Here is a 25,463-nt window from a genome sequence, read left to right on the forward strand (position 1 = left end):
TATCTCCCTCCCTTATTCTTAAACAAAACATTCTATTAAATGGAGTTCAGTCCTCCAAGTGTCCTCCTGATCACTGTGAAAAGCCAGTGCCTTTAATGTACAATGACACTGCTGATATATTCCTCTAACCTACTGTAGCTTAGTTCACTTCCAGTGAACAGCTGGCCATCAGGCACAATTAACTTTTAACAAAGGCCTTTACTAATAAGTATGTTAAAAATGGTAGTTACAAAGCATTCTTCCTGTAGTCCTGGGCACACTTTGCAACAAACATAAATACCGTTATGTGAGAAAAGTGAACGGAGACTTAGACTTCGATCGTAGTGAGGCAGATGTATGGAGAACATACATAGCCAAGGCTACTCATGACTCTTGTAATGCAGCACCCAGATGTCTTCTTGGAGCTTCACCCTGGGCGCAGCATCTCTGCTGGGTGAGTTGCTCATCTGGGCTCCCAGAGTTTGTTTTTCTTTGCAGAACTACTCTTGATTGCTAGGAATAGTTCTCTCTTGAATTCACAGCTGGCTCCTTTTATTCCCCCTACCAATGGTTTTTCTCCTGGAAGCTGCTTTCTCCCTCTTATGACTGCCTCTTGGTATCTGTGCCTATGTGAAATGTACATCTCTGCTCATTCCCTGATGGATGTAATATCTCCTATCACTCCAGCAACTCCACTTCAGAGTTACATGGATGTTATGGGATGGGAGGAGAGGAGAATGAAATCCCTTTCTTCTTCTCTCCCCCAGGCAGCTCCTCACATGCACTCCTCCCTAATTCATGTGGTACTTAGTGATTTAAAGCTCTACAAAGGCATGTCCGATATTTGCTTGTTCCTTAAATTCCATCAGAGAAAAGTCCGATACACCCCTATGACCACTCTGATTGGGGGCAATTAGATCTGCCTTCTGAGGTGTCAGGCTTTAGCAATGAGTCTCTCTTGACATATAACCATACAAGTGTTGGCCAATTAACTTGTGAAATTTGAGTGAGTGATGGTTAGTACATATAGGCATCTGGAGAATTGTGGGAAGAGGCACAGTGTTTACCAATCTTTGAGGTGGGCAGAAAGAGATGATATCCTTTCCCAGAGGGAGCTTTGTGGGTGGGTCTTAAAATATGTAGCTGATAAGGAAGTATTCAATTGCTATCTTGGGGTGGTAGTGCTAGTAAAACTGTACTGTGACATGTGGCCTATTAGCCCCACCCAAGAGTAAGGTAGGCACTTCCCCATTTGACTATTGCTAGATACTGGTATCCAAGTTCCTATGATACCAGGGTATGCCCAGTTGGCTCACTGGAGCATCCCAGTTTCCATAACAGGGAGTTTAGAAGGTAGGTAGGCCTCTGAGAAAAGGGGCATCACGAGCTCTTGGGAATCAGGGCCTATATAGTCCTACTGTCAATTTCTATGTGAGTTATTTCCAAATGGAAACCCTTGGAATTGCCTTCATCTCATTAATTAATAATACCAAATGGTTTTCATACCAAGCAATATTGGATTTCTAGTGGGGTTAGAGATATTTCCTATTTAGTGATAGATCTGAAGGCGGCTGTAGTACTTTGGTGAGCCAGCTCCCCTTATAACAACACTAGGTAGCCCATGAGGAAGGTTGATAGTACCTAGTGACTTAGTGTACAAAGAGTTGGACAAAATTGTCACATTCATTTTTACCCATTCCTGACTTCATCAATTTAGTGGATCAGGTAGACCAGACCTAGAGTGAATGGTATGGGGCCTTATCAATACTTCCATTCCCTCCCCCCACCCCCACCCTGCCCCTTCTTATGGCTAAGATTAGTCAAGAGAAGTTTTTTTTCACCTAGGAAGGAGTCCAATATGCTTTCCCCATCCTTCCCCGTGGTTACCTCAACTCTTCTTCATATTGCTGCATCTGGTGGACAGACTAAAGAGCCCCAAAGTACTGGGCAGACAAGATTTTTATTTATACTGATTTCTGGATGGTGGCTATGGGTTTGGTACAGTGGTCTAGATAGACCACAACTGGACAATTAAAAGCTCTATACTTTGGAACAGTGGATTTGGGATCATTTCACACATTCTCAAAATCTCAAAGACATAATATCTTACATTTTACTTGCGTCTCTTCTCCAGTCCTGGCTCCCTTGCAGTGATCTAAAAACAAATACAAACAACAACAAAAACCCATTTGACCTTGGGTTACCATCTATCCCTGTTCCTTCCATAATGTGTGCATTTTAAGGGAACATGAACATTCTTACTTTAGAAAATAGAATTACTACAAATACATTGAATTAAAATATCAGTGAAGACATTTTAATTAAAAATAAAATGTTAAAATATTAAAGGTTTTTAAGATTTAAGGATAAACTATTGTCTTTGCACTTTTGAATTTTTTTGGTGATTGTTCTTAGCAAAATGAAAGTAGTTTTTTTTAAGGCCCTCACAATTTAGCCACTGGTATCTAAACAAGAACTATTGGGTACACTTGTATGTGATGATGGTGATGATGTTGATGATGACTGATAAGAAGACAGATGTCTGCCATCCAAAGGATATTTGGATTGTAACAGAGATTGCTTTAGCTAATGATTTGCTTCTGAACCCAGATTAAATAGTTTTAGAAACATTAAAAAATTTATTTTTGCTTGCTTTGGCCTCTTCCGGTCAGTGGAGCACCTGTTAGCGCAGGCTAAGTCTAAGAACCATACCACCCACAACCAATCATGAAAATGGCACAGAAATAGCATCAAAAAACCTAGGTCACAGAGATACGAGTCTCTGAAAGGGGCTGGCCTCAAGTTTCTGAGAAACATGCGCTTTGCCAAGGAAAACAACAAGAAGGGGCTGAAGAAGATGCAGGCCAACAACTCCAAAGCCATCAAGGCCAGAGCAGAGGCCATTAAGGAGGCCCTGAGTACCAAGGCCTCCAAGGCCAAGCTCCTCAAGCCCAAGATCCCCAAGGCCAGCGCCTGGCGTGCTGGCCACAAGATGGCTAGCAAGCGTCCAGGCTCCAGGATCATGAAGCCTGACTCTGAGGTTGCCAGAACCACTGACCCCAAGGCTACCAAGCCCACTGACCCCAAGGCCACCAAGTCTGCCACCAAGGTCAGCAAATCTGATCCCAAGGCTATCAAATCTGGCCCCAAGACCGCCAAATCTGACGCTAAGGCCTCCAAGTCTGATTCCAAGGCCTCCAAGTCCAGTCCCAAGGTAGCCAAGTCCGATTCTCAGGCCACAAAGCCCAGTGATTCCAAGGCTGCTAAGCCTACTGACCCCAAGGCTGCCGAGTCCAAACCCAAAGACACTGGGGCTAAAGCTGCTAGTCCCAAGCCTTCAAAATAGATGCTTCAGGACAGAAGGACTTTTTTAACCCTAAACCACTTTTTTCCCAACCAGGGTATGATTATTCACTGTTTTGTACAAATAAAGGAAAAGAAAAAAAATTTGTTTTTTCAGACTGAAGTAAGGAAGTATTCAATTGCTATCTTGGAGTGGTGGTGCTAGTAAAATTGTACTGTGACATGTGGCACTTTAGCCCCACCTAAGAGTAAGGCATATATAGATCCTTCCCCATTTGGCAATTGGGTCAGACTGAAAAATCTATTTTCCTTTTAAGTCAAAAATCCAATCTTGTATTAGTGGTCTGAGCAGAACATGGGTGATGCCTTTACAAAATATGAACACTTTTATCTGATAGAATTAAAAGAAGCCTCCATCAGCTCAACAAAAAAAAAAATTACCACACCCCTTCAGGCATTTAATTACCTGCCTAGACCTGGAATTAGTCTTTGAGTTTGAAAATCTGAAGAAATACAGGTCAGAGTAGATACAGCAGGTGAATGAGACGCTTGGAGGATAGAGAAGGGTATTTCTTTCCCCTACCTGAGCTGGTCATGACATGTGGCAGCAGATATGTTTGCTCAGAAAGGGATACCCTGTCTGGTGGTTGAAACTCTCAGAGAATTCAAGGCATAGCTGAGGGAGCAGAACCATATACTCTAGACAGACATAAATCCAGAGGGGTGATATTTCAAGGGAAGAAGTATCTTGAAGGAGTAAGCCCTCTGGCATCAGAAAAGAGAAGCAAATCGGGACTCAGGAGAGAGCTAGCCCTGGAAATCAATTTGAACTGTAGAGAAGAACAGATCCTGGGAGCCCCACTGAGAAGATTTGTTATAACCAATGGAGAGGTTTGTGTGGATTCCACTAGGTGATAATAGACTGAGACTCTGAAGCATCAGAATTGTAAGTAGCCTTGCTCATGTGTTTTCCCTCTGTATGTGGCTCATTACCATTGTACTTCAAGGTTGTGAACAGTCTTTGCATGAACACCGTGTATTTGTGGGAGAGTTTATGGGGATAAATGTTTTGTAGATGTTCTTTTTACTACGCTATCTTAGGAAATGCTTTCCCTGAGAGCTAATTGTGCCTTATTGGATAATTGTTAATGGGAAGCATACTGGTGCTTTCTTCTTTTCTGGGCTTTACCCTTGAATCTCTATACTTTCTCTATCATGTCACAGTAACCTCTTCACCCTGGAAGTTCATTCCATCCTTGGACTTCTCAAAATGGAAATACACCCTGTCCCTGTGGTCTCTTCCTTTGTCTGGTTCTTCTTAGGAATCTCCCTTTTGAGGAAAGAGCACTGCCCAACCAAGTCTTTATTCCTCACTGGGCTCAACTCTGAACTCTCTGGATTTTCTCCACCATGCCCCTGGGCAGGTACCTTCTTCCTCTTCCCTCTATCTGTTTTCACTTTCCTTTTATTTGTTGTCTTCCCCATTAGAATATTTTTCTTGAGAGTAAGGACTCTGTTTTTGCTTGTAGTTGCATCCCCAGCACTGAGAATAGTGCCTGGCACTAATAAATACTTGGTGACTTGACTTGACTTGGTGGGGGTTTATAAACTATAGTAGTAAGAATGTGGATCCACAGGTTATCCTTGAACCTGAGGTTGCAGCCACCTTCTGAGGACCTAACTGTAAATTCAAATTTTAGTTGGGGGAGCAACAGGGGTGGGGTGCTACACAAATATCAATGGTGATCCATCAAATAGATTTTTGAAGAACTTTTACTTGACCCCAGAATCTTCTTGCTCCAAAGTTCTATTTCCAGGGGAAGCAGATTAGCTGATATTAGCCACAAAAAGGAAATTCAGGCCCTGGATGTTCAAGATCATTTTGCAATTTCAGATAAGATAGCAATATTTCACTTTTCCCTTGGGTCTAGTTTCTGAAGGCAATGTGCAATTTTATCATCTAGAAGAATTTAGAAAACAAAGTAAGGGCTTTTCATTGTTCCAAAGTGATCTGAGCGCTGAGAAAAAGGCTGAATTGCACTTGTAGGGTTTTCCATTTTGAAAATTGCACACATGTGGGGCCAAGGAGGGTCGCAGTTAATGTCACCAAACCATTTCTTATCAGCCACTTCCTAAGCACTCATTTTATTCTGGTTAAAAAAAAAAGCCAACTTATTTTACATTTCAGTTCATTTCTCCACCTCCTGAAGTTGACTTGATGGGAGAACAACAATGTTTGACTTTTCATGATGGTGTGCCTAAATTTGCATATTTAATTCTGTATTACCATAGGGGATTGCAGTTAAGATGATGATATTTCAAAAGCTAGTGATAAAGATTGTAAGAACAGGGTGTTAAGAGGTTGAATTAAAACCTGGCCACTGCAGGGCCTTCAGACTAGTTAATTTTTCTTCCTGCCTTGAAAACAGATTAGCATCACCAGGAGAGTGCTAATCAGCTATGTTTCCCATTGATCTGAATGACTTACTGCAGATGTTTTTGGAAGTGAGACATGTGGGAGTGGAATTTCATCCTATGGAAATATCTAGGAAGCTTGCAAAAAGCTTGCACAAATAGAATATCACCATTCATTTCCTATAATATAGGGTGTCCCAAAAATCCTAGTGCAGTTTTAAGCTATTAAGGATCTTAAAGCTTAAAACTACCCTAAGACATTTGGAACATTCTGTGTATTGTTGCTTTAGATTTTTTTTCCTATAGCAACACATGTCCTAATAAATGAAGTACACTTATTGTTCAGACTATGATATGCAGTTGGATAGGTAACCTATAGATTTGGAGCCTACATCCATCCTGGGTAGACATGGCAAATGGACAATGAATTGGGCCCAGAATCAAACAGAAAGAAGAGAATGAGTTGAATTACTTTTGGGTAATTATGAAGCTCTTTCAATGACCTCAAGCTTCCCACTGATAGTCTCTGGTGATAGTCTTCACTGCAAATCACGATACACCTCAGTCTCCGAAGAACTGAAGTTCATTGACTCAAAGGGCAATGGAGAGGCCCATGTTGCATGTGAATGAGCATTTATTACAGATGAGGAATTATGCAGGAAGAGCATAAAGGTTGTCATCAGAGAAATGTATGACCATGAAAAAAGAAAGGTTGACCGGGGAAATGGATATGGGAACAAGGTATGTGCTCCATTGTTATCTGTCAAGAGTCTAGAGAGCTAAAGCAAGGTCCTCCATGTGTTGGGTAGAGCTGCTGTGGCAAAATTTTAGGGAATATGGACAAGATTTACACTGGATAGTCAGGCAGAGATACATTGAGATTTGCATCAATGGAGGGAGAAAGTATATCAAGGCCACAGATCCATTAATCTATAAAAGAGCCAATACTTTTTCTTTTCAGAGCCCAGCCATTGGGCTATGAGGCCCTTGAGATTTTTTTGCCTTTCTTTGTATCTCCAGGGCTTCGCACAGTGCCTGGCACAAAATAAGCATTTAATAAATGCAAATGAATTTGACTTGAGCAGGTTTACCTATCCAGAACATACCTAAGAGCCAGAAAATTATAAAAAAGGTCTTTTATTAGTTAATGTAGACAGGCTGTATTACTTTATGGCATGGTTATCACTTAGGTATTTCCTCTAAGAAAGGACAAAAGTGAATTTTAGGACAGTCATAGAAATAGAGCTAGAAGGAATGTAAGAGATCCAATTCCCTTGTCTTACAAATAAGGAAACTGAAGCTCACAATAATGAAACTTCGTGTCAAAGGCCAAATAATTATTTAAGGACTTCATTGTGGAAGACTTAAACCAAACCTCTCTTCTAAGAAATAATTACATTTCCCATTGTGCTAAGTATCAGGGGGTCTTTGATTCCTTCCCAGTGATGTTTTCCTCCCCGCACCTCCCCATTTCCATGCAGAAAGTTTTCCCTATGAGACAGTATTCTGCAGGTAGAACCCATCCCAGAAAAACATGTATGTCAAGACACTCAAACCAAGTTTCCCAGACTGCTGTGTTAGGTCATTAAACACAGCAGATGTACCCTGCAATACTCCCCACTTGTACTAATCATGGAACAGAACTTAATTTTGTTTTCCAGGGAAAACAATATGCAACCTGTATAATTAGAAACTAACTGCTATATTCTGAATTATGCAAATAGCTCTTCAGTAAGAAGTAAAAAGTAAGCTGGGGGTGGGGAGAAGCCCTCGTAAGCATCATTTTTACTTAAAACAAATTTATATCATTGCATTTACCACAATAAACATATCATAAAAAATTAGGAGGATTTATAATTAGATAGCTATCATAATTTGGAGAGGAAGAAAATTATCTTATCAATTCAATGAACAGAAGAAATTATAGGAGACAAAATAGATGTATTGGATTGCTTAAAAATTAAGACAAATGCATCCAGAATAAAAAGGAAAAGGACTACTTGCAAAAAATATATTTCTGATAAAAACCTGACGTATAAAGTCTGTAAGAGACTGTAAGTCTGTAAGACCATAAGAGTCACAGATTTCCAAGGGGAAAACTTCTCAAAAGAAGAAATACAAGTGATCACTATTTTAAAAAAGTGTTTAAACTTTCTAATAATTAGAGAAACACAAATCAAAGCCACCTTAAATCTATGACATTGGCCGAGATGATTAAAAACAATAAAAGCCAGGGCTGGTGTCAATGGAGAAAAGGTACACTATTACAATGCTGATGAATTGGTACAATCTTTTGGGAAACCAATATGGAATCACGTGATATGTCTTACAAAGCTGTACTCTTTGTTTCAGTGACTCAGTTATTAGAACTATCACCCTGTGTAACCAGTAGGAAAGAAAGACTTATTAGTATAAATATCTTCCTCATCTAGGAAAAATGGAGAGAACGGTGTTGTATAGCATGAGACACACTCTTTCATAAGCCATGAGCTTTTTCTGCATCTGTTGAGATAATCTTATGGTTTTTGCTAATTTTGTTGTTGATATGATCAATTATACTGATAGTTTTCCTAATGTTGAACCAGCCTTGCATTCCTGAAATAAATCCTACCTGGTCATAGTGTATTATTCTCATGATAAGTTGCTGTAATCTTTTTACTAATATTTCATTTAAATTTTTTGCATCAATATTCATTAGGGAAATTGGTCTATAATTTTCTTTCTCTGTTTTGACTCTTCCTGGTTTAGGTATTAGTACCATATTTGTGTCATAAAAAGAATTTGGTAGAACTCCTTCTCCTATTTTCCCAAATAGTCTATAAAGTGTGGGAGTTAATTGTTCTTTAAATGTTTGGTAGAATTCACATGTAAATCCATCTGGCCCTGGAGATTTTTTCCTAGGGAGTTCAGTGATGGCTTGCTCACACTCTCTTTCATATGCAGGGTCCTCAGAATAGCTGCCCCAGGTTCAAGTTACTCAATTGGTCCACATCCCACAGAGTACAATGTGGGAGATCATATGGTACAGTAGAATGTCAGGTTTGCAGTCAAAGGACCTGGGTTGGAATCCCAGCTTTATGATTAACTGATTTTGAGAACTTTTTAGGTCTCAGTTTCCTCATCTTAAATTATGGGTTTGGACTAAATGACTTTCCATCTCTAAATCTATGCTCCTTTGACCCACTTAAAAACATAGGTAAGGGACTTAAGGTGTTTACTTTTTTCCATAGTTAACAAGAGTACACAATTAGTTCAAGGTAAAAATATTTAATAAGATAAGAAAAGTCACAATAGAATATTCTCCCCCTAAACCTTGGGTACATTCCCCCAGAAAAGTAGACAGTGGGGAGATTGGGTACACATAGGGGTATGAGAAGCCCATATGGTCAGGGTACACACACGAAGAGGTGCTATCCCTCTATTGATTATATTTGGTCAGAAACTTCCCTTATCCATATATCTGACAGATACATTTTTCCATGCTTCCCTAATTCACTTATTTCACCCTTTATATCTAAATCATGCACCCATTTTGACTTGATCTTGGTATATGGTGTGAGATATTGGTGTATGCCTAGTTTCTACCAAACTGCTTTCTAGTTTTGCCAGCAATTTTTTGTCAGATGGTGAGTCCTTACCCCCAAAGCTTGGATCTTTGGGTTTATTTAACACTAGATTAATATGGTTTTTTAAGACTGTGTATTGTTTACCTAGTCTATTCCACTGATCCATTCTTCTATTTCTTAGCCAGTACCTGATTATTTTTGATGATTATTGCTTTATAATACAATTGGAGATCTAGTACAGCCAAGCTACCATTATTCGCATTTTTTCCATTGATTCCTTTGATATTTTGCAGGGTTAGGGAACCTGCAGCAGGTTTCATACCTCTGTTTCTTGACCTTTTGCTCTTCCAGATGAATTCATTACTGCATATTTTTTCTAGTTCTATAAAAGAATTCTTTGGTAGTTTGATTGGCGTGGCACTGAATAGGTAAATTAACTTAGATAGAATTGTTATTTTTATTATGTTGGCTTGGCCTATCCATGAGCAATTAGTATTTCTCCAATTATTTAGATCTGTCTTTATTTGTGTGGAACATGGTTTGTAATTGTGGTCGTATTATCCCTGGTTTATCTTGGCAGGTAGACGCCCAAGTATTTTATACTGTCTGCAGTTATTTTAAATAGCATTTCTCTTTTCATCTCTTGCTGCAGGGTTTTGTTGGTAGTGTATAGAAGTACTGATGATTTATTTAGGTCTATTTTATATCCTACAACTTTGCTAAAGTTGTTCATTATTTCAACTAGTTTTTTATTTGGTTCTGTAGAGTTTCCTAAGTATCTCAACTTCTCCTCTACAAAGAGTGATAGTTTTGTTTCCTCATTGCCTATTTTTATTCTTTCAATTTCTTTTTCTTGTCTAAATGCTATAGCTAGCAATTCTAGTACAATATTGAACATGGTAATGGACATCCTTGTTTCACTCCTGTTCTTATCTGTAATGGGGATAAAATCTAAACTTTAAAATATTACATAAATGTGAGTTGTTATTATGCCAAATGGGCTGAGGCTGGTGAAAAATGCTAAGGATGATAACAGGGTCTTTTAAAATATTTTTGGGGGACAGGACAACAATGAGGAAGACATAGACATATGTGGGGCAGATTGTATATTTTTAACAATAACATTAGAGGCAAAGTGCAAATATTTAATTATTTTGTTCAGCTTGGAAACAGTAAAATAAGTATGTATATAACAGGGATTTGAAGCCCAAGATAGATGAAGAGATACCAAAAGAGTACCTAGATATTCTAAATTAGTTTAAGTTAATTATCCCCCTGGGTACAGAAGAAAACTGCGAGGTGATCATGAAACTGTTATTTGAAGAATTATGACAATAATAGCTGACGAATGGAGAGCCCTTGAAACTTCTTAAAAACCTTTACTTACGTTCTCTCATTTGGACTCACAGCAACCCTATATGGTTCTATAGGTGTTATCTTCATTTTACAGTTGAAGAAACTGATGTTCAGTTTGGTGAACTGTTCATATTCGTACGAGCTACTACATTATGGAGGCAGGATTTGAACCCAGGTTGTCTTGGGTTCACTTCTTAAAGTGAACTATAGATGTGAAGAGTGGTTATTATCATTGCTGTTTCAAAGAAATTTGTCTGGTAGAAGACAGAGGCAACAATCAGGTGAAATTCCTTTGTGGTATAGCAATGTGGCTTTAGGGATTTATTATTACCACGTGGCTTTACTATGTGACATTATGCTTTCCTGAGTTGTATATGTCCTTAGGGAAAGCTTGTATGTTGAGCCATACCATGAGCTACCCCAGGACTTCAGCATGGAAAACACAAAAAGATTTGGTAGTAACAAACCTGTGTCAGTTGTGTGCTTGACATCTTCTGAACCAGAATCTGGTTTCCCTGGAAAACTTACGTTAAATGTTGTACGACCCTTTCACACTGTATGATTTCACAATTAGTTGGATTAGGTGGCCATTCTAGTCCATTTCATATCTTGGATTGAATGTTCGAAGAGCTGGATCATTAAGTTCATTAACTTGTGGTTAGTTAATAGGCCTGGAACTGATCAATAACATCTCTTGACAAGTAGATCTTGAAGAGTCATCTATTCTTTCATTGATTCATCTAGAGTTGTTATCACTTGATATAACAGGAGTGCAGATCCATTGAATGTTAGACTTGACTATCTTATTCTTTCTGTTTCAGATGAATTAAGTAGACCATTAGGTCAGTCTACCAAAGTTTTGGCCTCTCTCTCAGTTGATGGCCCTGTGGGATCCAACCTGTGACAATTCAGCTTCAGGCTTTATTGTGAATCGGTGACTTTAGGGCAGTTCAGTAGTTACTACAGGATTTTTGATTGGTTGGTTGATTCATCTGTAGATGGCCAGGCTTGATTTAGGTGACTCTGGGTAGCTCATATCTGAAATTGGAACAAAATGAGACACTCATAGACCATCTGCCACTTTGTCAAAGGAAGTTTATTTAGCTACAGTAGAGGAAAGATTTCCAGATCAGGGAAAGAATATTTAAAAATTTTTAATAGTATTAAATTTTTTCCCAATTACATGTAATACAATTTTTATCTGTTTAGTATTTTATTTTTTCTCCAGTGACATGTAAAAACAATTTTTAATATTTATTTTTAAAATTCTGAGTTCAAATTTTCTCCCTTCCTCTCTCCCCACCCTGTCTCATTGAGAAGGCAAGCAATTCAATACAGGTCATACATGTGTAGTCACGTAAAACATTTCCATAAGTCATGTTGTAAAAGGAAATATAGGCAAAAAGACCCTCAAGAAAATTAAAGAAAGCATTAAAGTATGCTCAATCTGTATTCAGATACCACCAGTTCCTTCTCTGGGGATGGATAGCATCTTTCGTTATAAGTCCATCAGAGTTGTCTTGGATCATTGTATTGCTGAGAATACCTAAATCTTTCACAACTGTTCATCTTACAATATTGCTGTTCCTTTGTACATAGTACATTTCATTTTGCATCAGTTCATATAAGTCTTTCCAGGTTTTACTGTTGCTAACTGTATTTCCCTCCATCCTTTTCCCTCCCCCCCCCCATTTAATCTACTCTGTCTCCTTTCACCCTGTCCCTCCTCAAAAGTGTTTTGCTTCTGCCTTCCAATCTGCCCTCCCTTCTGTCACCCTGCTCCCTTCTCTTATTCCCTTCCCTTCCTACTTTCCTGTAAGGTAAGGTAGATTTCTATAGTCAATTGACTGTGTATATCATTCCCTCTTTGAGCCAATTCTGACGAGAGTAAGGTTCATTCATTCCCCCTCATATCCCTCATCATCCCATTCACTGTAAAAGCTTTCTCTTGACTCTTTTATGTGATAATTTAGCCCATTCTATCTCTCCCTTTCTCTTTCTCTTAGTACATTCCTCTCTTACCCCTTAATGTTTTTTTAAGACATTATCCCTTCACATTCAACTTATACCTGTGTCTTCCGTCTATATATACCCCTTCTAACTACCCTAATAATGAGAAAGGTCTCATAAGTTACAAATATCATCTTCCCATGTAGTAATATAAACAGTTTAACCTTATTAAGTCCCTTATGATTTCCCTTTCCTGTTTACCTTTTTATGCTTATCTTGAGTCTTATATTTAAAAGTCAAATGTTCTATTCAGCTCTGGTCTTTTCATAAAGAATGCTTGAAAGTCCTCTATTTCATTGAATATCCATTTTTTTTTGTCCTGAAGGATTATCTTCAGTTTTCCTGGTTAGGTGATTCTTGGTTGTAATCTTGGTTTCTTTGCCCTCTAGAATATCATATTCAAAGTCCTCAGACGCTTTATTGTAGAAGCTGCTAAATCTTGTGTTATCTTGACTGTGGCTCTTACGATACTTGAATTGTTTCTTTCTGGCTGCTTGCAACATATTCTCCTTGACCTGGGAGCTCTGGAATTTGTCTATGATATTCCTAGAAGTTTTCCTTTTGGGATCTCTTTCAGGAGATGATTGGTGGATTCTCTCAATTTTTATTTTACCCTCTGGTTCTAGAATATCAGGGCAGTTTTCTTTGATAATTTCTTGAGAGATGATGTCTAGTCTCTTTTTTGATCATGGCTTTCATGTCGTCCAGTAATTTTAAAATTATCTCTTCTAGATCTATCTCCCAAGTTGGCTGTTTTTTCACTGAGAGAGTTCGCATTGTCTTCTCTTTTGAAAATTACATTGGTTTTTGTTTTATTATTTCTTGATTTCTCATAAAGCCGTTAGCTTCCATTTGCTCCAATCTAATTTTTAAGGAATTATTTTCTTCTGTGAACTTTTGGGCCTCCTTTTCCATTTGGCCAATTCTGCTTTTTTAAGACACTCTTCTCCTTATTGGCTTTTTGGACCTCTTTTACCATTTGGCTTAGTCTATTTTTTAAGTCTGTTATTTTCTTCAGTATTTTTTGTGTCTCCTTAACCAAGCTATTGATTCATTTTTCATGATTTTCTTCCATCACTCTCATTTCTCTTCCCAATTTTTTCTCTATGTCTCTTACTTGATTTTCAAAATCCTTTTTGAGCTCTTCCATGGCCTGAGACCAATTTATATTTTGCTTGGAGGCTTTGGATGTAGGAGCTTTGACTTTGTTATCTTTTTCTGAGTGTGTGTTTTGATCTTCCTCGTCACCATAATAACTTTCTATGGTTAGAATTTTTCCATCATTTGCTCATTTCCTCAGCCTATTACTTAACTTTATAAATCTTTGTTAAAGTAGGGCTCTGCTTCCAGGGTGGAGGGTATACTGTCTCCAAGCTTTAGGGGTTTTGACACAAAACTGTTTTCAGAGATACTTTTAGGGACCTGTAAGTTTTCAGTTCTTCCAATGTGGTATGATCTAAGGATAGGTAAAAACAATTTTCAACATTCATTTTTAAAAATCTTGAGTTCTAAGTTCTCTCCCGCCCTTCTACCCTTCCACCCTTCCCTGAGATGGTAAGAAATCTGATATACATATGTAATAATATAAAACATATTTTATTTTAGTCATTTTGTGAAAGAAAACTTGAACCAAAAAAAATGATAAAATGAAAAATAGTATGTTTTAGTCTGCATTCAGACTCCATCACCTCTTTCTCTGCAGGTGGATAGCAAGTTTCATCATTAGTCCTTTGGGATTTTCTTGGATCATTGTATTGCTGAGAAGAGCTAAGTCATTCACAGTTGTTTACAGTAAGATATTGCTGTTACTGTGTACAGTGCTCTCCTGGTTCTTCTCACTTCAGTCTGCGTCAGTTCATGTAAGTCTTTCCAGGTTTTTCTGAAATCATCATGCTCATCATTTCTATTAGCACAATAGTATTACATTACAATCATATACCATAACTTGTTTAGCCATTCCCTAACTGACAGACATCTCCTCAATTTCCAATTCTTAGCCACCACAAAAAGAGCTACTATAAATATTTTTGTACAAATAGGTTCTTTTCCACTTTTAAAACAATATCTTTGGGATATAGACCTAGTAGAGGTATTGCCTGATCAAAGGGTATGCACAGTTTTATAGCCACATGGGCATAGTTTCAAATTCTTCTCCAGAATGGTTGCATCAGTTCACAACTCCACCAAAAGTGCATTAATTTCCTAATTTTCATGCATCCCCTCTAACATTTATCATCCTCCTTTTCTGTCATATTAGCCAATCTTATAGGTATGAAGTAGTACCTCAGAGTTCTTTTAATTTGCATTTCTCTAAGCAGTATTGATTTAGAGCAATTTTTCATATGACTATAGATAGCTTTGTTTTTTTTTGTCTGAACACCATCTATTCATATCCTTTCACCATTTATCAATTGGGGAATGACTTGTATTCTTATAAATTTGAATCAGTTCTTTATATGTTTAAAAAATGAGGTCTTTATCAGAGATACTTGCTATAATCCCTCCCCCTGCCAGCCTTTTGCTTGCTTTCTGATCTTGGTTGCATTGGTTTTGTTTGTGCAAAACCTTTTAAACTTAAGATAGTAAAAATTATCCATTTAACATCTCATAATGCTGTCAATCTCTTATTTGTTCCTAAATTATTTCCTTATCCATAGATCTGACAGATAAACTATTAGAACAGAAAAGGAATCTTCAACAAGGATACAGAACTGATTCAGCTGGTTGTAGTTACCCTACTTCTTTGTTGCCCATGCTGGCACATCTATCAGAAACCAGGGGAAAGAGCCAGACATTCCTTGAGCCCAGGCTGTTTTCTGCCCCTCAGGAATCTATGTCAATAGCCCAAGCCTTTAGGCTCCTGAGTTAATTCCTTTTTAAGAAAAAAACATCTGCTACTTGGGATAGCTCTTGAGGAGATTGTTTCTGTAACACTCTACTGCTTTGTAGTAAGATCCTGAAGGTTATCTAGAGTAATTTCCACAACTTAAAGGACTCTGAGAACATTACGGGACAACATGGACCCTGGGGAATATAACCTAGTACCACTATTTCCTCAGCATTCCCTGACCCACAAGCTAGGGTCACCCTTTTCTGGAATCCTCCTATTGGAGAGATATCAAATCTTTACTCCTTTAGAAACTTCTGCTGAAGGACTTCCCCTCCTTATTCTACAAGGACTTGGTAGGTTCACCTCTCCCCATCACCAGAATGTGGCTTCTTGGTCCTCTAAGTCCTTCTTGGAAAGCCGTTGTCCAATGACCCCTGGGTAGAGATCATACTGGCAGCAATGCCAGCAATGTCCTCAACATATTGGTTCCAGATTATAGTAAGCTAAAGATTGCATTAGATTTGCCTTTGCCACTGTCCATGCCAGTGTCCACTCCATTGGAGCCTGTGTTTGCTGAGCACTCTGCGGCAGCTGGAATCTTTGATGCTGCCTGTTGTTGATGAGTCTGCAGAGAAATGAAAGAAACTTCCTACTGTATTGGGACAAAGAACTGACTTTCTGTGTGAGGGCTCCTTGACGGGCTGCCACTTCAAGCTTGGTGCTGCCACCCCATGGGCCTGAACTCTGCTTTCTTATTCTTGGACCTGAGCAATGCCATGAGCACAACCACTGCCCTTATATGATGGGTACTGTTGTGACCTGAGCATTGTCCCCATGCTAGGGCTTAGTAATCCCCTCTCTGCCAGGGTTGAATGCTGCCACTGCTCTCCAGTGCTAGGGGTGTAGCTCTGCTTCTGTTTGGGTCTGAATTCTGCTCCCCCCATGTATTGTTTTAGTGATACTCTACCCCCAGTGCCAGGTAAAGCATTGTAGCCATGTACAAGAGTTGTCCTATCCACTGCTAATGCTATAGGCTGGACCCTTACAGCCCTTGTATGATCTGCCATGTTAAAAAGGTCAGGCAAATGCTGGAAGGGATGTGAAAAAACTGGGACATGAATGTACCATTGGTGGATTTACAAACTGTTCTATCCATTCTGGAGAACAAGTTGGAACTATGTTCAAAGGGCTATAAAACCCCACACACCTTTTGACCCTGTCACTAGTAGGTCTGTGTCCCAAAGAGATCAAAGAAAAAGGAAAAGGACCTACAATTCAAAATATTTATAGTAGCTCTTTTTTAGTGTCAAAGAATTAGAAATATAAAAGATGCCCATCAATTGGGGAATGACTGAACAAATTGTGATATATGATTGTGGATGGAATATTATTGTGCTCAAAGAAATGATGAGGCGGATGGTTTCAGAAAACTCTGGGAAGACTTATGTGCAAAGTGAAGTGAACAGAACCAGGGGAACATTGCACACAGTAATGATGATATTGTAATGATGATCAGCTATGAAAGATTTAGCTACTCTGATCAATACAATGATCCAAGATAATTCTGAAGGACTCATGATGAAAAATGCTATTCCCCTCTAGAGAAAGAACTGATAAAACTTTGAGTGCAGATTGAAGTATAATATTTTTACTTTCTTTTTCTTTTTATGCATCATATATGGACATATGTTTTGCATGATTTCAAATGTATAGTGGAAATATTGGTTGCTTTCTCAATGGATGGGGGATGGACTAGAGGGAGAGAATATTCAAAACTCAAAATTTTTAAAAATGTTAAAAAATAATAATTTTATTAAAGAAAAAAACCAACAAGGTCAGGAATGGTCATACAGGATGGCTCAGACAAAGCCAAGAATGCCAACTAAGAGAGAGTTTGGGTCTTCCTCCTATCAGTGGTCATGCTCTTTGACGCAGTAAATTCTTCCTGCTGCCAGTTAGCACTAATTGAGGGACCTAGGAACTCTTGATGTCTTGAACTTGCAAGCCTGTCCCCAAGGCTAGCAATGCCCACCCTAGGATCACTCATCTATGCTTCGGAAAAGTGACACAAAGCAGAAGAGACGACAAGAGCCTCATTATTCTTTCTTATAGATCAGTGTTCCATGGTGTATAGATGATCCAGTTCATTTAATTAGAATCCTTTCTAGTAATTTTCTTTATTTATTCTCTATTGGTAAATCCTCTTTTTCAATTTTTCTTGATAACGTTTTCCCTCTTTTTATTACTCTTAACAACACCTTTCTTGTTTATCATCTCAACAGCCTTTTTGTATATATTTCCTTTGATTTAAAAAATTTATGCTTTTGTGCTTTTCTGGGGAGTATTAATTTGTCACTTTTGTAGTTGCTTTGGCTGAATGCTCATTTCATTAATCTTCTCTTTTTCTCATTCATTAGTTGAAGTGTTGAGAAATACATTTTCCTCTAAAAGCTACTTTAGCATCTTCCCCTCAGATTTTGGTGTGTCGTCTCATTTTTATTTTCTTCAACATGGTTATCGAGGCAGCTAGTTGGCACAGTGGATAGAGTGTTGGACCTGGAGTTAGGAAGACTCAAGTTTAAATCAGGCCTCAGATACTCACCTATGATGTGTTGCTTGACAACTGTCTGCCTCTGGATCCTCATCTGTAAGATGGGGACAATAACAGCACCTCCTCCCTGGGGTTGGTGTGAGGATAATATTTGTAAACTGCTTTGCAAACATTAAAATGCCATGTAAGTGCTAGCTATTATTATTTATTGATTCCATGATAAATATTCTTGGATTAATTATTTAGGATAATATCATAGAGTATCCATAGAGATCTGTTTCTTTCGTTTACATTTCCCTTGCTGGGTACAATTTTTATTGTATATGATATGATTTGGTAGAAAACTATTACAGGCAATTCTAAAGCCAGTTCAAAGTTTAAAAATGCAATAAACACTCGTGGACCATAAAATTCAATTTAAAAAATGACTTTGCTTCTTAGGAATTAAAGGAACCTAGTTAAAAGGATACAAAGAATACTGTGATGCGATTCCCCTCAGAAGTGACTAATTAAAGAATTTGAGAAGGCAGCTGGAGCTCTTGAATAGTCTTAGTCTCCCCACCCCCACTCCAGGGTAAGCCTTTTATGCTTTAGGGAACAAGTGCATAGCCCCCTGAACTCAGCGGGGCAGAGCAAAGAGAGGAAAAGTGGAGGAAAGAGCTCCCGGTGGCTAAGCTGCCATAGTGGTGGGAGTGGGAGCACACGCGTCTGCTTTCAATGGGGTGTGCACATATTTCTTACACTTTTGTTGTTGAGTCATGTCCAACTCTGCGTGACCGTACCATCAATGGGGTCTTCTTGGCAAAGATACTGGAGTGGTTCCCCACTTCCTTCTCCAGTGGATTGAGGGCTATTCACTGAATGGGTGTTGCCTCACTCAAAGTGAGCACCTGAAAAGACCTTAGCCTAAAAGGGCCAGGGTCTCCCACTGCATCCTGGGCCATCTCCAGTCATCCTGGTGAATATCAGGTCACTGGACCCAGATGGCTCTGGAGGAGAAAGTGAGGCTGGTGACCTTGTGCAGCCCTCCATCACTCGAGTCAATGTCAATTGGAAGTCATGTCATCATTTCCCTGATGTCATTCTCTTTGAGAACGAAGGACAAATACCACCACAACAACAATAACATAAACAGAAGTTAAGTGACTTGCCTAGGGTCAAACAGTTAGTAAGTGTCTGAGGCTGGATTTGAACTCAGGTCTTTCTGACTGCAGTCCCATGCTCTATCCACTGAGGCACCTAGCTGCCTCCTAGGCAGAGGTTAAGTGACTTGGTCACTTAAGCAAAGGTCACACAGCAAATGTCTGAGCTGGATTTGAACCCAGATCTCCCTGACCAAGAACTCTATTTACTGAGCCCTATAGCTGCCTGTTTCTTGCACAGACACTCTTGAAAGATAATGAGCAGAATTGAGAGAGATGAGGAGAACAGGCTGTATTACTTTGGGGAATTTGCATAGTTCTTTCTAATAACCGTGAACTTCTCCCTGGAACAAGACCATTACTACATTTCTGGGAAGACCAGACCCGAACATAAGAGTATGGAGAATGCTGAGTTAATCGAGCCTGGCAAGGCATTTCTACAAAAAGCAGCCTAAGAATGTTCTATTTGTCTGGTTAATCTGTTCAATCCCGGGTATGTCTTTGCTTTGACGCAGTGTAAGTCACTTTCTTTCCTGCCTCAGGCAACTCTCTAGGCCTTGGGATGGGCATCACTAGGGGAGGTTTCTACACTGGGAACTTTTTTCACTTGACAGAATGACAGATCTTTCTGTGTGAAGCTAGTGAATAAAAAACTGGATTAGAAAAGAACAAAGACATAAAAAAGAAGAGGAAAGACTTGGGAAGTGAAGTCTCCTGTGGATCCCTGGTTCTTCTTAGCTTTAGTTAGAGTACTGAGAGGAATACTCTGTTGCTGCTCTTACAGCAAGTCTTTGTCAAAAACTATTGAGCTTTCTCTTGTGGTTGAGTTTGGCATTCCATTCAACAATGTTTATTAAGTCTGTATTATGTAAAAACACTCAACTAGGCATGGGACACATAAAGATGAAAAATGACCCAATCCCTGCCTTTGAGGAATTTATAATCTAATAGAGGAATGTAGTACACATACAAATTAGTATGATACGAGATGGAATGTGACAGGAGCAAAGGAGAAGTCCAAAGTGCTCTAAGAAAATCTGAGGAGGAAGAGACCATTTTTAGTCAGGGATTGGGGGGGTGGATCACGGAAGTCTTTTTGGAGGAGGTGCTACCGGAGCTGACCTTTGAAAACAGAGAAGGACTTCTCTGTAGGCAGAGGAGAGAAGAGAGTATGTACTCCAGGCATATGAAATAGAGATAAGATTAGGGAACAAGGGAAATATCATGAAATAAGACTTGAAAGTTAAGTTGGAACCTGATCTTGGACAAGTCACAAACTGTCTAGGCCTCAGTTTCTTCAACTGTAAAATGAAAGCATCAGATTAGATGATCTCAATGGGCCTTTGAGCTCTAAGTCTCATAATCCTAAGGATTACATTTTATTCCATAGGCATATCTAGAGACAAAAATTACTCATGTAGTCAGGGCTGTATTGGCTCCAGCAAGCTTATTATTTAATTTTCATTGTGAACATTTATACTTTGGAAATCGGAAAATGCTCTATCAGGGCTTGACTTTGTTGAATTTTTTTTTATTGCGTAGTCTTAAGAAGGTGTTGGGGCGAATGTTAATAATGCAGATTAAACTTAAAAATGTGTTGTGTACACATTCTACTCTCCATCCCTGAAAGCTGGTTTTCAAACATCGACCAGAACACTTCTGCATGTACGAGTACATTTTTATTCTCTTTCTCTAATATTCTTTTAGCATATCAGGACAAAAAGCATTTGAAAATCAAATCATTTGCATCTACAGTAGGGAGCTATATCCAAGATTGTGACTGACATAATGAATCCAGAACTGGAAGGGACTTCAGAGCTCACCCAATACAAAGTCCACCTTGGCAGCATCCCTGACAAGATGCTGTTCAACTTCTCCTTGAAGACCCTGAGGTCTCAGGAGGTAACTGGTTTTATTTTTTGATAGTTTGAAATGTTTGGGAGCATATTTTTCTATTAGGTTAAAATATGTGTCTCTGTCACTTCTGCTCACCGTTCTGGTTTGTAAGAACTAGGAAATTCTAGGACCAGTAAAAAAACAAACAAACAAATAACAAAAAAAAAAAAACAACAAAATCCAATTTGTTTTTTAACAACTCTTTTTTTAACAACTCTTCAAATATTTGAAGACAGCTATCTTATTCTGTATCTCTCTGTCCCCTTGCCCCCTTATTAATCCTTTTTTCTTCATGCTAACCTATTTCCAGTTCCTTTAAATGATCTGCATTTAGGGCATGGTTTTAAGTCCCTCACCTCTGGTCATTCTCCTCTGGATGTATTACTGTTTGTCAAAGTCTCTTCTAAAATGGGACATCCTGGAAAATACTCCAGAGTATTTCGGCAGAGTATAATAGGACTATTAACTCTGTTGTTGGACAACGGACTTTTTTGTTAATGCAATCTAAGGTTACAACGGATTTTTTGACAGCTATATCATACTCTTGAGATTCAGTTCAATTCTTTTCCAGTTCAACTGAATTCACATTTGTTAAGGGCTTACTATGTGTAAGACAATTCTCATAACTCCCTGCTCCCATAACTCATCAAGCCATTTAGCCTTCTCTGGGTTCTTGAAAGCCAAGCAAAAAGATAGTGTATCAGTAATTAAGGTGGGACTTTTTTTTTTTTTTTTTTTTACTGTTTTCTCTTTTGCAGCACTTATCTAATCAAGTACTCTTGATGAGTCTGGCCTTTGTTTCTTTGATTAAATCAGGAGTCTTTGATGACCTGCTTTCCTCAAGGGAAAGCCTAATTTACATGAGTTTGAGTCACATGTGATGCCCTTTGACGCTGTACAGGGTATATAAACTCACAGGTTGGCGTTTTGCCTTTGGGGCTCACTCATGGAAGGAGTGTTGAGACTCTGGGCAAGCTGTTGTAACTGCCTCCCGACTTTGCTAACCCAGACCCATTGGTGCTTTCCTTTTTGGTAACTATGTATATGATGTCTTCATGAGACAAAGCCTATCTGTTGAATATTGTTGTTTGATCTGTTGCTATAATTTCTATTTGTATTTCCCCTGGAATTCTGGGTGCTGGCTTTATCTCCTGAACTAGGTGAATGATATATGTATGTTTAATTATTGTTAACCCCTTAAAGTTGCTTTCCTTAGAAAAGTAGATCAAAAGAACTTGTGCTAGCAGCTGTTGTTGAAGATCTTGTTGGGTCTTACACTTCAACAGCTGCTGCTAGCCCCATTGTTGATACAAAATGGCGTAGTCGGCAAAGTCAAACAGTTGTTACAGATAGCCAGCTTTGAAATGTCCTAGCAACCTAGAAATGCTTTAGATCTGCACCCAGTGAGGGATAATATACCTGTTTTGTTGTCTGGGAGGCAGTCTAGAGAAGTTTAGAGACCCATCCCCAAGTTTGTTGCTAGAAATTGAATTTTTTTGGCTATAATAATTCTCAATAAACATCTAGTAAGTCATAGAGAGGTTGCAATCACAGATCCTTGTAGTGCAAGCCACTGTGCTGGATAATGGGAATACAAAGACAAAAATGAAAGAAAAAAATTTGCCATCAAGGAGATCACCTTCTATCTATTGGGGAAAAAGATGTGTGAACAAATCAATAATTACATGATGCTTTCAGGAGGGAGAGCATGTTGACCCCAGGGGGAATTGGGAAAGGCTTCATGGAGGAAGGAACCTGATTTAAGACTTTGAAGAAGTTAAGGGTTTCAAGAGATAGAAGGAAGAGGGAGTGCATTCTAGGCACTGGCAGGGGATGGCCTGTACAACTACACAGAAGAAATGTAGTACTGAGTTCAGAGAGCAGTGAGGCCATATTGGCTGGAATGTAGTATGTGTGAAGGACAATAACGTGAAATATCTAGAAAGTTAAATTGAAGCTAGATTGCAGAGGGCTTAAAGTACCAAACATAGGAATTAGTATTTTGTCCTAGAGGCAATATGGAGTTATTGAAGATTTTTGAATGGGGATGTGATATGGCCACTGTCGACTCTTGGGAATATGAATTTGGTAGGTGTGTGGGGGATGGGTGAGAGAAGGGAGGGAAAATTGTCTCTCTTCTCCCATACATTAGAAGGAGGAAAACCAATTAAAAGGTTACGGCTATAGTCCAGGCAAGAGGTAATGAGGGTCTGGACTTAGGGCAGAGGCTGTGCGGATAGAGAAGAAGGTGTACTTATGATAGATATTGCAGGAGTTGGATGAAAAAGACTCATTGACTGATTTTATATGGGGAGTGGGGGAGAGGGAAGAGTTGAGGATCATTCTGAGGTTATGAACCTGGATCACTGGAAGGATAATGATACCCTCAATAAATAAATAAATAAATAAATAAATAAATAAATAAATAAATAAATAAATAAATATGTGTGTGTGTATATACATACATATATATATATATATATATATATATATATATATATATATGTTAGAGGAGGATTGGGGTGAGAGGAGAACATAATCAGTATTGTTTTGGATATGCTGAGTTTGAAATGCAATAGGCAAGTGGTGATGCAGGACTGGATTTCTGGAAAGAGATTAGGGCTAGATATATTTGGGAATCACTTGTATAGAGATGATAACTGAACCCATGCAACCTGACTTGATTACCCAGAGCGAGTCTTGAGAGAAGAGAGAGGAGCGCCTTGGGCAGAGTCTTAGGGGATATCTATTGTTAGGGGATGGAATATGGGTGATTGTTATAGATTAGTGTTTTCCTGACTTCTCTGATATAGCTTCCTGGCCTAGTGGCATAAAATGTCCCAGCCACATATAGTCAGGGCTTCTCCAACTTGGTGAGTGCCTGAAATCACTTGAATAGCCATGTCCTAATGACATACTGAAGGCAGCTTGGTGGCACAGTGCTGGGCCTGGAGTCAGGAAGACTTGTCTTCCTGAGTTCAAATCTGAGCAAGTCACTTAACCCTGTTTGCCTCAGTTTCCTCATCTGTAAAATGAGCTGGAGAAGGAAATGGCAAACCACTCCAGTATCTTTGCCAAGAAAACCCCATGTGGGATCATGAAGAGTCTGATGCAACTGAAATGCCTAAACAGCAACGACGACACACCAATCAGACGTGTTTCCAGATGGAGATGAGGGGGCCTAAGGGCCACTGTATTCTTGCTGTATAGTCTTGTCCTGTTAGGTCAAAGCAAACTTCCTCTTTTTTTCAATGTTGAGTGACATGCAGTGCCTTATTGCATCCCAACGTTGAATAGGAACTAAGACAATGATTGAATTAGAGGAGAGCCTACAGCAGTGAAGGTCCAGCAAAAGAGACCGTGAAAAACTGATCAAAAATGTAGGAAGAGATCCAGGCAAGGGGAGTCACAGAAACCAAGAGGAAAGGGAATGTCAAGGGAAAAGTATCCAGCATTGTCAAAAACTGCATGGAAGTCAAGAAGGATGAGGATGCATAAGACCATTGTATTTAGCAATTAGGAGATAACTGGTCATATCACAGAGGGCAATTTCAGTCAAGTGTTGGGGTCAGAAGTCAGATTGTGAGGGATTGGAGAGTGAGTGAAGGACAGTAGGATAATGATTGTAGATCTTTTTAAAAAAGAGTTTGTTCACAAAGGGGAAGAGAAATATAGGATGGTAGCTAGAAGGTAAATTGAAGTTTTTTTAAGGATGAAATTTTTTTAAAGAATGGGCACATTTTGAATGAGGGTAGAAAGGAAGATAAAGTTATTTGTGAGACAGAGGGTATGATTTTGGGGGCAAGTTTTCAATGGTTGGCATGTGCACAGCGTATTGGAGGGGAGCAAGGTACATGGTGACACAAGTAAGAAGGTTGACTTCAGCAAGAAGGCTTCCCTTTTTGTTATGTTGGAGCAAAGGGGCAGAAGATAGGGGATGATGAAGTGCTCATGATGCCCTTAACTTTCTTAGTAAAATAAAAGTCAAGGTCCTTTGCTGAGAGAGAGAAGGAGAAGAGAGGTAATGTAAGAGGTTGAGGAGAAAAGAGGAGGTTTGGAATTGTTACTTTGGGTAGTATGAGTCAATCAGGGAAGAATAAATGGATTCCTATGTAGCAACAAGAGCCCTTTTGAAATCTGATGGTACAGTTTGGCAAGTTGGATCAGAAGTGAGGGATCAAGGGTAGAGAATAGTGTTTAACTACAGAGTCAAGAGAGAAAAGTGAAGCTAGGATGGAGGAACTGCTGATCTTCTAAAGAACTGAGAATAGATTTAAGGGAAGTAAAGTAGAGGGAGTGTTGGTAAGATAGGCATTCATGATCAGAAAGAGGAAGAGTTCTGCATTGTGGAGGTAGAATAATTATGAACCATAGTAGGATCAAGGTTATGACCTTTCTTGTGTGGAATGAAGGTG

General features: G+C 39.0%; 1 pseudogene; it reads left to right on the plus strand.

The window, feature by feature from the left end:
- The first annotated feature begins 365 nt into the window (after positions 1-365).
- On the plus strand, positions 366-3,325 carry LOC118837319 (annotated as a pseudogene).
- Positions 3,326-25,463: the final 22,138 nt, after the last annotated feature.

This window comes from Trichosurus vulpecula, chromosome 2, assembly GCF_011100635.1.
Source record: "Trichosurus vulpecula isolate mTriVul1 chromosome 2, mTriVul1.pri, whole genome shotgun sequence".
NCBI lineage: Eukaryota > Metazoa > Chordata > Mammalia > Diprotodontia > Phalangeridae > Trichosurus > Trichosurus vulpecula.